At 42.8% G+C, this 12,291-nt stretch overlaps 2 non-coding genes across 2 annotated transcripts; both read right to left on the bottom strand.

Annotated features, from left to right (window-relative positions):
* Positions 1-7,279: 7,279 nt before the first annotated feature.
* Positions 7,280-7,394, bottom strand: LOC140066405 (U5 spliceosomal RNA). The gene has a single exon (XR_011848251.1). It is a non-coding gene; the product is annotated as a U5 spliceosomal RNA (small nuclear RNA).
* A 3,519-nt stretch (positions 7,395-10,913) lies between these two features.
* On the bottom strand, positions 10,914-11,028 carry LOC140066404 (U5 spliceosomal RNA). The gene has a single exon (XR_011848250.1). It is a non-coding gene; the product is annotated as a U5 spliceosomal RNA (small nuclear RNA).
* Between the last annotated feature and the right edge of the window lie 1,263 nt (positions 11,029-12,291).

The raw sequence follows: 12,291 nt of genomic DNA, 5'->3' as shown, positions 1-12,291 counted from the left end.
AAAATAAAACTATTTTATGACCAGTCACAGTCAGCAAGAGGCTCCTTTAGTCTGGTAAAACAAACTGTAATATGGGAGAATTTTATAGGAGATAGATAGATGATAGGGAGATTTATGGGCAGCATGGTGGCTCCGTGATTAGCACTACAGCCTTGCAGTGCTGGTCAACATCTGCAAAGATTTTGTATGTTCTCTCTGTGTCTGCGTGGGTTTCCTCCGGGTCCTCCGGTTTCCTCCCACACTCCAAAAAATTTGGGGAGGGGGACCCATTTTCAAAATTGCATCAAAGATTTTATAGACATAGACGCCTTCATGCAATTTTGATTCAAATTGAAACATTTTATTAAAAATACTTAAAATTTGACTTTGATGGCAAAAAATTTGATCCAAACAGAAAATATTTACCTTCACATCTCCTAAATGTAATACGTGGACATTTGTAGAGTTCACAAATGTGCCCTATTGATATGTTCACATGAATAAATCCACATAATATCACTAAAACTGTAATAACTAGATATCTGCTTTTCAGCTAGACATTTTTAGACAGTCACAACCTGCAAAATATATCAATAAAACAGAAAAAAAAGTAAAGGCGCCATAAAACCTATAGAATTTTGAAAGCAGACAACCAGGCGATGCATTTGGCAATTAACATTCAAAATTTCCTCTAAAATATGTACAAATCCAGAATACTCTACTTTCCTAAAAAAGTAAGATGTGAGGAGATCATACAGACCCCACATGTGGATATTCACCAAAACATGCAGCAAAGGGAACTGCAGAACATTCACACAGATGTATCATTGTCTGCTCCTTACACAATGGTAACCCAAATAAATAACTATATATCTCACATTATATTATCACAATAACAGAACCCTCCGCGCTTCATAAGAATGAGAGTGAGAACGTCATAACATAGGTGTAAATAATGGAGGATGATGGGAAATAAAAACTTTATTCCAGGACATGTGTGTGTTTTTGGTGTTACATATAACTTTATGGACATGTTCTGGTCGCGGTGTAGTCACATTAGGCGAAGAGGATTGAATGTTCATCGTATCAGTCAATTTTCCCAACAAAAAATAACTATCACAAAATAAAAGGGAATAAGAGAGAATGGGCCACATTTATCACTTTTGTGCACATAGGTGTAGTAGTTGTGCCTAAATTCTGGTGCACTGTTTTCCAGAATTATCACAAGCTTTTACAGAATTAGCACAACCATCTGTGATAAGTTAATTTCCTGCCTCTTATTAATCACTTTACTTTAACACAGTTTAGGCGCAATTTTGGCACAGTTTCGGCGTAATGTTAGATTCGGGCATTTACATGTGATCCTGCTACAAGCTCCTCTCTGCTTCTCCCACATCCCAGCATGAAGATAACACTCACAGCAGCACCCAGGTGTGTGACACCCAGCACCCAGTGACCTCCTCAGCAGGGGCTTCTCCTGGAGGGGATCCCCCAGTGCTGGTCTCCTGCTGCACCCCTGTAATTCTGCACAGTATCCCCCTCAGAAACACTGGTGATACTGTGCAGAATGACATGGGGGACACTTGTCAGTACTATGTGCAAAAATTCTGTAACGTTCTCTTCTCTCTTGCTTTGAGCTGAAGATTTTGCAGAATGTTTTGTAAATAGAAGGTGATGAAGTGTAAATAGAGTCTGCAGCTCCTGTCTGCAGAGTATCTAATGACTGTATTATCTGTACTAGTGTCTGCAGAGTATCTAATGACTGTATTATCTGTACTAGTGTTTGCAGAGTATCTAATGACTGTATTATCTGTACTAGTGTTTGCAGAGTATCTCATGTCTGTATGATCTGTTTTCTTCTCAGTTAACGCCAGCTCCTGGCTGGAGTGTTTTTGCGCCCGTTTTTGCGCCTAAATGAAAAGTCGCAAGTGATGAATATCATTAGGCGCATCAAAACATCTGGATTGCTGGGATAAATGAGGGAAAGCTGGTTATTTTTTGCTGCGCAGCTAGCATTTAGTCACATTTAGTCGCAAAAATGGCACAAAAAATGGTGCGCCTGAATGAAAAGGCGCAAAAACAACAGAAAAAAACGATTGATACATGTGGCCCAAAGTGTGTTCTTAGATTTGCATAGAGAAGGGTTAAAAACATGAATATTAGTTGATATTATCCCTTCTCAAAATGTAGTACTAGTAACATATAAAGTGAATATTTCCATTATCTGTGAGGTGCAGCAGCTCCTGTGTGCAGCAAATGCTCCCGCAGCCTGATGGCTAAGAATCTGGAGATGGGGGAGACACTTCAGGGGGCTGTATCTCTGGTTCTGTGACTCATAGAACCTCACTTCTTTTTTCCTATGAAAGAAGAGAGTCTCCTCTTTTATATGAATCTAAATTTCTAAAATGCAGAAAAACGGAGATATTAACTGTTAAACTGCCGTCGGAAGTGATATTTATATATAAAAATGGCACCTGATATTCTCACTTTAAACCTGAATATCTCTGGATCCATAGCACCTAGAAACAAAATTCAAGATTCATTTAAAAGAAGAGATTCTCCCCTTTCTCCCTGGGGGCCCTGGGCAATTGCCACCTTTGCCTACCCATAGCGCCGGCCCTGCTCTCATGCATAGTACTTGCAGACCCGGTTCCAGTTTTTTTATCTGCAAAGTTTCTGTCTGTGTATGGAAGAGGTGGACTTACTTAGTGGAGACATCTCATCCGGAGTGTGGAGCAGCGCAGGCGAGTGTCACAGAGAGTAGCAGCTATAATACCAAATAGTCAATGTGATGATGTGTGGGGCCATGGTATAGGACAGTCAGTCAACCCTAGTAGTGATAGGAGGACACACTGCCCCCTGCTAATGTGATAATATAGGGGCCATGGTATAGTACAGTCAGTCACCCCTAATAGTGATAGGAGGACACACTTTCCCCTGCAGGTGTGATGATGTGTGGGGCCATGGTAAAGTACAGTCAGTCACCCTTAGTAGTGATAGGAGGACACACTGCACTCTGCCGGTGTGATAATGTGGGGTGGCATAATATAGGACAGTCAGTCACCCCTAGTAGTGATAGGAGGACACACTGCCCCCTGCTGGTGTGATAATATAGGGGCCATGGTATAGGACAGTCAGTCATCCTTAGCAATGATAAGAGGACACACTGCCCCCTACTGGTGTGATTATATGAGGAGCCATGGCATAGAATAGTCAATCACATCTAGTAGTGATAGGAGGACACAATGCTGCTTGCTGGTATGTTTATGTGGGGAGCAAAGATAGAAACTAACTTTCTCAGATGGAGCAAAGATGGACCTCAGAGAGTCTCAGCATCGGCTACGATCTCTATAAGATCTCCAGTGCAGATTCTCAGAGAGAAGGTGGAGGAAACCAAAGACGTCCTGAAAAGACACTGAGGAGGAATCCTAATGAATCATTCATTTTGTTCAAAAGTGGACAAGCCTGAGGAGCTAATTCCACCAAATACATGTCCTCTCCTAGACATATTCAACATATTGGGGCAGATTTACTTACCCGGTCCAATCGCGATCCAGCGGCGCATTCTCTGCGCTGGATTCGGGTTTGGCCGGGATTTATTAAGGCAGTTCCTTCGCCGTCCACCAGGTGGCGCTGCAGCTCTGAAGAGCATCGGAACGCACTGGAATACACCGAGCCGGGTCGAGTGAAGGTAAGTGTAATTTTCGCGACACATATTTTTTTTTAAATGCGGCGGTTTTTCCGAATCCATCGGGTTTTCGTTCAGCCAGGCCCCCCCCCCCCCCCATTTCCGTCACAATCTGATCACGTGCGCCAAAATCCCGGGGAAATTCAGGGGAAATCGGCGCAAATCGGAAATATTCGGGTAACACGTCGGGAAAACGCGAATCGGGCCCTTAGTAAATGACCCCCATTGTACTCAGTACCATCACATTCGCTAAGGCTGCACCTAACAACACAGACCACTAGATGGCTGTAGAATACCACAAAAATAACACTTTATTAATGTTTTAAAAGCATCACAGTTCTTCACCATTTTTAAATAAACAAATATATGCCAATTTTGTACAGAGGGCAATGGGAGAGTGGTACAAGAAAAAGAAGAGAAAAGGGAAGAAAATAGGAAAATTTTAAAAGTTGCAGACGGACATCTAGAGCTCAACTCACAATGGAAATAAACTGTTCTGGACGAGGTCATAAGAAGTTCTGCTATTGAATTGCTGTTCAATTCAAGCTTCAAGCTTGGTCAGGAGGAGTGAGGAGCTTGAGGAGCTAGACTCCCAGGAAAGGCAACATTTAGAGAGACACATAGGCAGGTCTCAGATTATAATAATTTACATTTCTGTAATCATAAAACTTATATTAGCAGTAATTAGGTTACTAAAGACTCAGGACAACAACTAAAAAAAAAAGGGGAGTCAAGGTGTGAAGGGCATAAAATGAAGGGATGAAATGAAATGAAATGGAAGGGGTGGGGCACCAGTAAGTAGATATTATCAGGTACTAGATGTCACCAGATAAGGATCTACTGGAGAATTTTTGAATAAAATAATATTAATCTGAATTTCTCCTCAATGTGCCCTTTCAGGTTCTTTGGTTTCTTCCAGCTCCTCTGTGACATCCCGGCCGCAGCGCAGGAGATCTGGAAGGGATCTCAGCCGCCATTGTAGATCTCTGAAGCCCCTCGTTGCTTTGGTCTCCTGCTGTCGGCCTTTGTCCTGAAAGAAACAACAAAACACAACTATAACCTTCCCCGACCATTCACAGTATCCAACAGATATTATCATCCCTCCAGGCAATTTACCAATCTCTCCGCTCCTCTTCATCACCTTCATCCTCACACAGGGGACACTTCAGTTTCCAGGTCCAGGTGGGAAACCTCGACTATGAGATCTCTGAGCCCGGACGGCCCAGTGGTCAGAGAATAGGCAGGGACTATTACCCGAAGAATAATATAGAAACAACATTGATTTCTTCTATCTTTGACTATTTTAGGGAAGCCCAGATTGTGCCAGACATCAAAAAGTTAGTTGAAAAGGAATGAATGTCAATCTTTAGTAAAAGGCTTTTATTAATGATCTTCTCTTACAATCAATGTAAAGGATAAACCTCCCCTCTATATTACAGCCGGTGCTACTCCCGCTCCCTTCTCATACACCACAGCAAACAATGATCACACATCAAACACCAGAGCAACACAGGGAGAGGACGGGGAAGGAGGAGGGTGAGGAGCAGATATCACAGATACAACACAGCGAGAGGACGGGGAAGGAGGAGGGTGAGGAGCAGATATCACAGACACAACACAGCGAGAGGACGGGGAAGGAGGAGGGTGAGGAGCAGATATCACAGATACAACACAGCGAGAGGACGGGGAAGGAGGAGGGTGAGGGGCAGATATCACAGACACAACACAGGGAGAGGACGGGGAAGGAGGAGGGTGAGGGGCAGATATCACAGATACAACACAGCGAGAGGACGGGGAAGGAGGAGGGTGAGGAGCAGATATCACAGACACAACACAGCGAGAGGACGGGGAAGGAGGAGGGTGAGGAGCAGATATCACAGACACAACACAGCGAGAGGACGGGGAAGGAGGAGGGTGAGGAGCAGATATCACAGACACAACACAGCGAGAGGACGGGGAAGGAGGAGGGTGAGGAGCAGATATCACAGACATAACACAGCGAGAGGACGGGGAAGGAGGAGGGTGAGGAGCAGATATCACAGACACAACACAGCGAGAGGACGGGGAAGGAGGAGGGTGAGGAGCAGATATCACAGACACAAAGCTTTAGGCCCCTTCCTTACTAGCGTTGCATTTCACGTCAGGGTGCAATACGTGAAAAACTGACGTTTTTGGCTGCGTTTTTGTTCCATTTTTCCTTGGAGTCATTAGCGTTTTTGCGTTTTTCACGCATGTGTTGTTTGCGTTTTCGGAGAGTTTTTCACGCGCGTTTTTTAAGTCAATGGGACTTTTTCAAAGGGACCATGGTTCGGGAATAAAATGTGTAATTTAATTGAAAAAGAATGTCTTCTGATAAGTTAGCAGATGTATGCAAACATCTGCAATCTATTCTTCACTGTTCTGCGCGTATATTATCTCCCGACAAGTTAGCAGATGTGAGGAACAGTGAAGAATAGAATAAAAACAGTGAACACAGGATCATTTAAGTGAAAAACGCAGTAAAGAACACAGTGAAGAATAGATTACAGATGTTCGGCACATCTGCTTACTTGTCGGGAGATACGTGCGGAACGGTGCGAACAAAATAGCATGTGAAGAACAATATATATGTGTGAAGAAGACATTGCAGATGGATGGAAACATCTGCAATGTGTTCTTCATACATATATATTGTTCTTCACATACTATTTTGTTCGCACCGTTCCGCACGTATCTTCCGACAAGTAAGCAGATGTGCCGAACATCTGTAATCTATTCTTCACTGTGTTCTTTACTGTGTTTTTCACTTAAATGATCCTGTGTTCACTGTGTTCACTGTTTTTATTCTATTCTTCACTGTGTTTTTTAAATTAAATGCGCAATCTCGAGCAGGGGAATTATTCATGTCACCTAGCAACCCATCCATTTAAAACGCATTGCACTCGCATTGTTTTGCACACTGCAAAACATATACATCCAATGTAAGGATTAGTAAATTGTGTCATACACAGGAGACAGGTTTATTCAATTCCAGTTAATGGAAAAAAATACAGTTGAATGTTGACTTTAATCATAAGCATCACAATTATCTGAAAATATAAGTATTTATACATAGAAACCAGTTATTAGCGTCTCCATAGACTTGTATGGTGCGTTTTTCACGCGCGTGACTTGCAAAAGTAGAGCATGCTGAGATTTAAACGCGCGTTAAAAAAAACGCACGTGTGTGCGTGAAAAAAAATGCAAGTCTGAAAAGACCCATTGGATACAATGGGGCAGATTTACTTACCCGGTCCGTTCGCGATCCAGCGGCGCGTTCTCTGCACTGGATTCGGGTCCGGCCGGGATTCATCAAAGCAGTTCCTCCGACGTCTACCAGGTGGCGCTGCTGCTCTGAAGTCCGCTGGAATGCATCGAAATACACCGGCATAGTCACTGTAAGAGCATGAGTCAAATTACATTTAAGTGTAAATTTGGGAAAGGATATGGGGTGAATACACCGACCCAAACACAGAGAGAACACACTAACTCATTGCAGAAGTAGATGTGACTTTAACCCAGCACTGCAAGGCTGTAGTGCTAACCATTGAGCCACCTAGCAGTCCCTGTTTCTATCTTTGACCATGTGAGGGAAGCCCAGCGTGCGCCGGGCATCAAAAAATTAGTTGGAACTCATAATTGTTCCTCTCCACGGAAATCTTTAGTAAAAGGCGAAAGATTTTTGCGTTCTGAAGAGAAACCAGAGTATACCTATAGAGAGGAGAGGGCATAGCACAGGATCCGGGCTCCACTCACTGCACTCATGGAGAGGACACCATCTGTGTACAAGTGGTGAATATTACCCATCCCCCGGCACCTTGTATCTGACCTGATACTAAACGTCACAGTGTTACATATTTCCTTTAATATTTGTAGACGAGTTCTGATTGTGGAGAGGCTGCGGATGCATCCTGGGTAACAATGCAAATCAGAGGGAAGCTCGTCACAGCGTAGGAAGTGGTCACAGCAGCTCCGAGCTTCTACAGAGAAGGCGGGAGATTCCTGCAGTGATCGCTCCTCCTATGGTGGAGGGGGAGATGCATCTGGTCTCAGCAGAGAGAAGACATCGGGGGCTGGGAAAGGCTCCAGGAGAGGATCAGCCGAATAAAGAGCCAGTGGTATATATGTATCTCTGCACAGATCTATCCCCGGAGATATAGGAGGGGGGGGGGGCTTTTTATTAACATAAATCGCAGTCCTGGATTGGGGCTATTGCTGCAGTTACACATTTCTGTTTTTGTATTTTATTTATGTTCTGCACTGAATGTAGTAATTTTTTATTATAGACATGACCTAATGTCCGTAACACACATTATAATACACCGAATTGCTTTAGAAGTACAGTGTATAATATAAGATATCAAAAGACGACAAGCAGAAAAAGAGCCAATGGTGGATGTGTCTCTGCACTTCTCCTGCACAGATCTTGTAGATATGAGGGGGAATCGTTATTATCAGATGCATCGTTTGGGAGTCGTTTTGTTCTTACAAAAGGATTTTATGAGGCAAATGAAAATAATTTAAAGATAAAGATAAATTCTATAAACTGGTATCGCTCTATCTGTACTGACTATGGAAAAGTTCTTTAGGTTGTAGACTTATTACAGCAAATTTGTATTATAAAAGATGTCAGAGTTACTTTCTCTTTTTTTTTAAATAAACTGAATAAAGTGCTGAGAACATCCTGGAATCAAATAATGTGGATAAACAGAGGTCCCTTTATCCGATTAGGAAAGTAATTGGATCAGACCCCGACCACCAGCAATAAGGGAGTGTATGGATAGAATGATGGATACAGTAATCCAGTTAGATTACGGAACAAACCTTTAGACTATGGGGTAAATGGATGGACACTTAGGGTCTACATTCACAGGCTTTGCTGCAACATAGAGCAACATCGGAATATGATGTTAACATTGATTAATTAGATGAGTATCCAATTGTTTTTTTTTTCTTCCATGGACGACTGGAAGGAGTGATCTTTCTGGTGAACTGGGTCTTGGGTCGGGTGGTTCAGGGGTCGGGGTGGACTGGTCTTTCATGTTTTTCATTTGTATTCACTGTGTTTATATTGTCTATTGCTTTCCTGTGTATCCAATTGATGTGATAATTTGCTGTAACCAGCAAGTAGAGCAGGCATTACTGTAAATGTAAACAATGTCCGCGCATCCTCAAAGTCAATATGCAAAAACACTTCAGAAAAAGATGGGATGCGTACAAGGGACTAGACAATGTAACAAAATTTTATTTATATCAAAAAACAATTATACACAGGACAACAAAGAATAAAAACACTTAAAATGTACACCTGAATGGTGTATAAGACTGCCGGGGACTAGTGAGCCCTGAAATCTCTCCCACGTGCTGATTAATACTGACAAAGGTAAAGAGCAAATCTGTGCAAAATGGTAACACCAGGTCTCCAAGATACAGTGTAAAGTAAGTAATACATATGACAAAGTGCTAAATGCAAAAGAGGACCTGGTGCTATAAAGGCCTGACTGTGGAAAAAATGCAAGGTTCCTAAAAGGGTCAAAGCATGGGTGATACCAGTCCAGACGGAGTGAAATCCGAATAGGCAGCCAGGCAGAGTCAGACGGAATGGGATGAGGAGGCAGACCCCTTGCGTATCGTCACCCGACTGGTGACTTCCTCAGGGGTGAGTGACTTAGAAATCAGGATGTCCTGTTTAAATGCCCAGGGTGTGTGCCCCGCCCACGGTATCTGATAAAGCAAGTAAATTTAATTGGTGCAAAACACATACCTGCGGCAGCAGTGCTTGATCAGTGGACGCCGGCGTACTGTGTGGTTCACCGCGCATGTGCGGAAGTGGTCCGATCACGTGCGTGATCACGTGATCGGCCACAAGAGAATAGATTGTCACATGATCGGGTCCGATCGGCAAGGAGCAGAACTGCTACTATAAAATATCGGCGAACGGCGTACTCGTAATGCCCAATCAGTATGGGTCTGAATCGTCGATATATAATTTAGTTTGGTGCCGTACCTAAGGTAGCAATGTATATACAATTTCTATATAGTAACAGTAACGATGGATAGTCAATACCTAGAAATCTAGGACGGCGATGTATTACTGAGTTCAATATTGTTCCTAGAGTCACAATATATCGTATACCTCTGTATCCATGATATAGTCACAGTAAGAGTAGCATTAGGTGACAAGCTACGACAAGCCATAATATAGTCACAGTAAGAGTAGCATTAGGTGACAAGCTACGACAAGCCATAATATAGTCACAGTAAGATTAGCATTAGGTGACAAGCTACGACAATGTTGCAATAATTAATCAATTACTTCATGAACACATCTATGGAATAAATAAATATATTGTAATATTATTGTTTTTGAAATGATGTGATGAATTGCCTGATTCGACGATATTAAGACATAAAAGCATGGTTGAGCGTGCGTGACTAAATCGTCACAAAGGAATAATACATCGGCGCCATAAACCAATAAGTGATAAAAAACAGCAGTGCCTAATGCCTAATCGATGAAGCACATTTAATTCTGGTGAACATATGTAATTGGACGTACATATCAAAAATAGATGCAGGCATTCCGGTTCATAAAATGAACAAAAAACTTCCTGCCAAATATTATAGAAGTGACAAAACGTAAAAATGTGCTAGTATTAGCACCAGCTTGTGCCTAATCGCGTGATAAAAATTAAATTTGGCGTAAGATCAGGACCAGCCCAATGGTCCATAGTACTCAAAAAATAATCATGATAAAGAAGTGAAAATTGGGAGAGACGGCGATATTGGTTTAGTGTGTTGGGAACATGTACTAAGGCTGCTCAAACCAAAATAGTATATGAATGTTCTCCACTGAATCCGACTGCTTGCAGATTGCCGCAGGCAGTGTAAAGAATAATTGGAAAAAGAAGGAGATGCTAGGAACGGAACGATACAACGTGCAGGGCAAACCTATACCAGGCATGAAGTGGAACGTCTCAAGGGGTTTTATTCTATTGTTAGCCCAAAAAAGTATGGTGAAATAATCTACATCCAAAGTGCACTTAAAGATGGTCCGGTGATTAGAGCCAAGAAAGATGTATCTATCACATGTTTAAATTCTTTCAGTGGTATATGGATCCTGCACGGGCCTCGCATGTATTCCTAGAGGGGACAGCACTGCAAGGCTATAGTGCTAACCACTGAGCCACCCAGCTGCTCTTTTTTCTATCATTGACCATGTGAGGGAAGCCCAGCGTGCGCCGGGCATCAAAAAATTAGTTGAAACTCATAATTGTTCCTCTCCACGGAAATCTTTAGTAAAAGGCGAAAGATTTTTGCGTTCTGAAGAGAAACCAGAGTATACCTATAGAGAGGAGAGGGCATAGCACAGGATCCGGGCTCCACTCACTGCACTCATGGAGAGGACACCATCTGTGTACAAGTGGTGAATATTACCCATCCCCCGGCACCTTGTATCTGACCTGATACTAAACGTCACAGTGTTACATATTTCCTTTAATATTTGTAGACGAGTTCTGATTGTGGAGAGGCTGCGGATGCATCCTGGGTAACAATGCAAATCAGAGGGAAGCTCGTCACAGCGTAGGAAGTGGTCACAGCAGCTCCGAGCTTCTACAGAGAAGGCGGGAGATTCCTGCAGTGATCGCTCCTCCTATGGTGGAGGGGGAGATGCATCTGGTCTCAGCAGAGAGAAGACATCGGGGGCTGGGAAAGGCTCCAGGAGAGGATCAGCCTAATAAAGAACCAGTGGTATATATGTATCTCTGCACAGATCTATCCCCGGAGATATAGGGGGTGGGGGGGGGATTTTAATGACAGTGTCCAGAGGTCATCAGAGGTCAACCAGCCCCCCCACATTGCCCAAATCAAACAAATCTGGTGCCGAACAATTCTGCTACGTTTGTGCTGCTCAAAGTTTTGTTTGTGCGGCTTTTGTTTTGAATATATGAACAAAAAATTAAAAGTCAAAAGTTCAAACAGCACCCCCCCCCCCACATTAACCGAATCAAACAAAACTGGTGTCAAACATCAGTGCTACGTTTGTGCTGGTTTGTGCAGCAAGACACTGCAGAGTTCATTTCTTCAAAAGTACAATGTGTTTGCTAGCCCCCCCTGGTGATCAAGCCAAGGAAGTGTCACTAGGTTTGTTTTTTACCAGTTCATCCTAAACACCTTAAACACCTGAACATACCTTAAAAATGATAGCGGCACAAACAAAAATTTTTACTGCACAAACGCAGCACAAACGCTTGACACCAGTTTTGTTTGATTCGGTTAATGTGGGGGGGCTGGTTGAACTTTTGAACTTTAATTTTTTGTTCATATATTCAAAACAAAAGCAGCACAAACAAAAATTTGCGCAGCACAAACCAGCACGAATGTAGCAGAATTGTTCGGCACCAGTTTTGTTTGATTTGGCCAATGTGGGAGGGGGGGGGGCTGGTTGACCTCTGATGATCTCTGGAAACTTTCATTAAAATCTTAAAAACGATAGCGGCACAAACGAAAATTTCTGCTGCACAAACCAGCACAAACGTAGCACAAACGTTTGACACCAATTTGATTTGATTTGAACAAGGTGGGGGGGGCAACTTCACTCAGGT

Source organism: Engystomops pustulosus, chromosome 6 (assembly GCF_040894005.1).
Source record: "Engystomops pustulosus chromosome 6, aEngPut4.maternal, whole genome shotgun sequence".
In the NCBI taxonomy this organism is placed as follows: Eukaryota; Metazoa; Chordata; class Amphibia; order Anura; family Leptodactylidae; genus Engystomops; species Engystomops pustulosus.
This window is presented reverse-complemented; position numbering and strand designations above follow the sequence as displayed.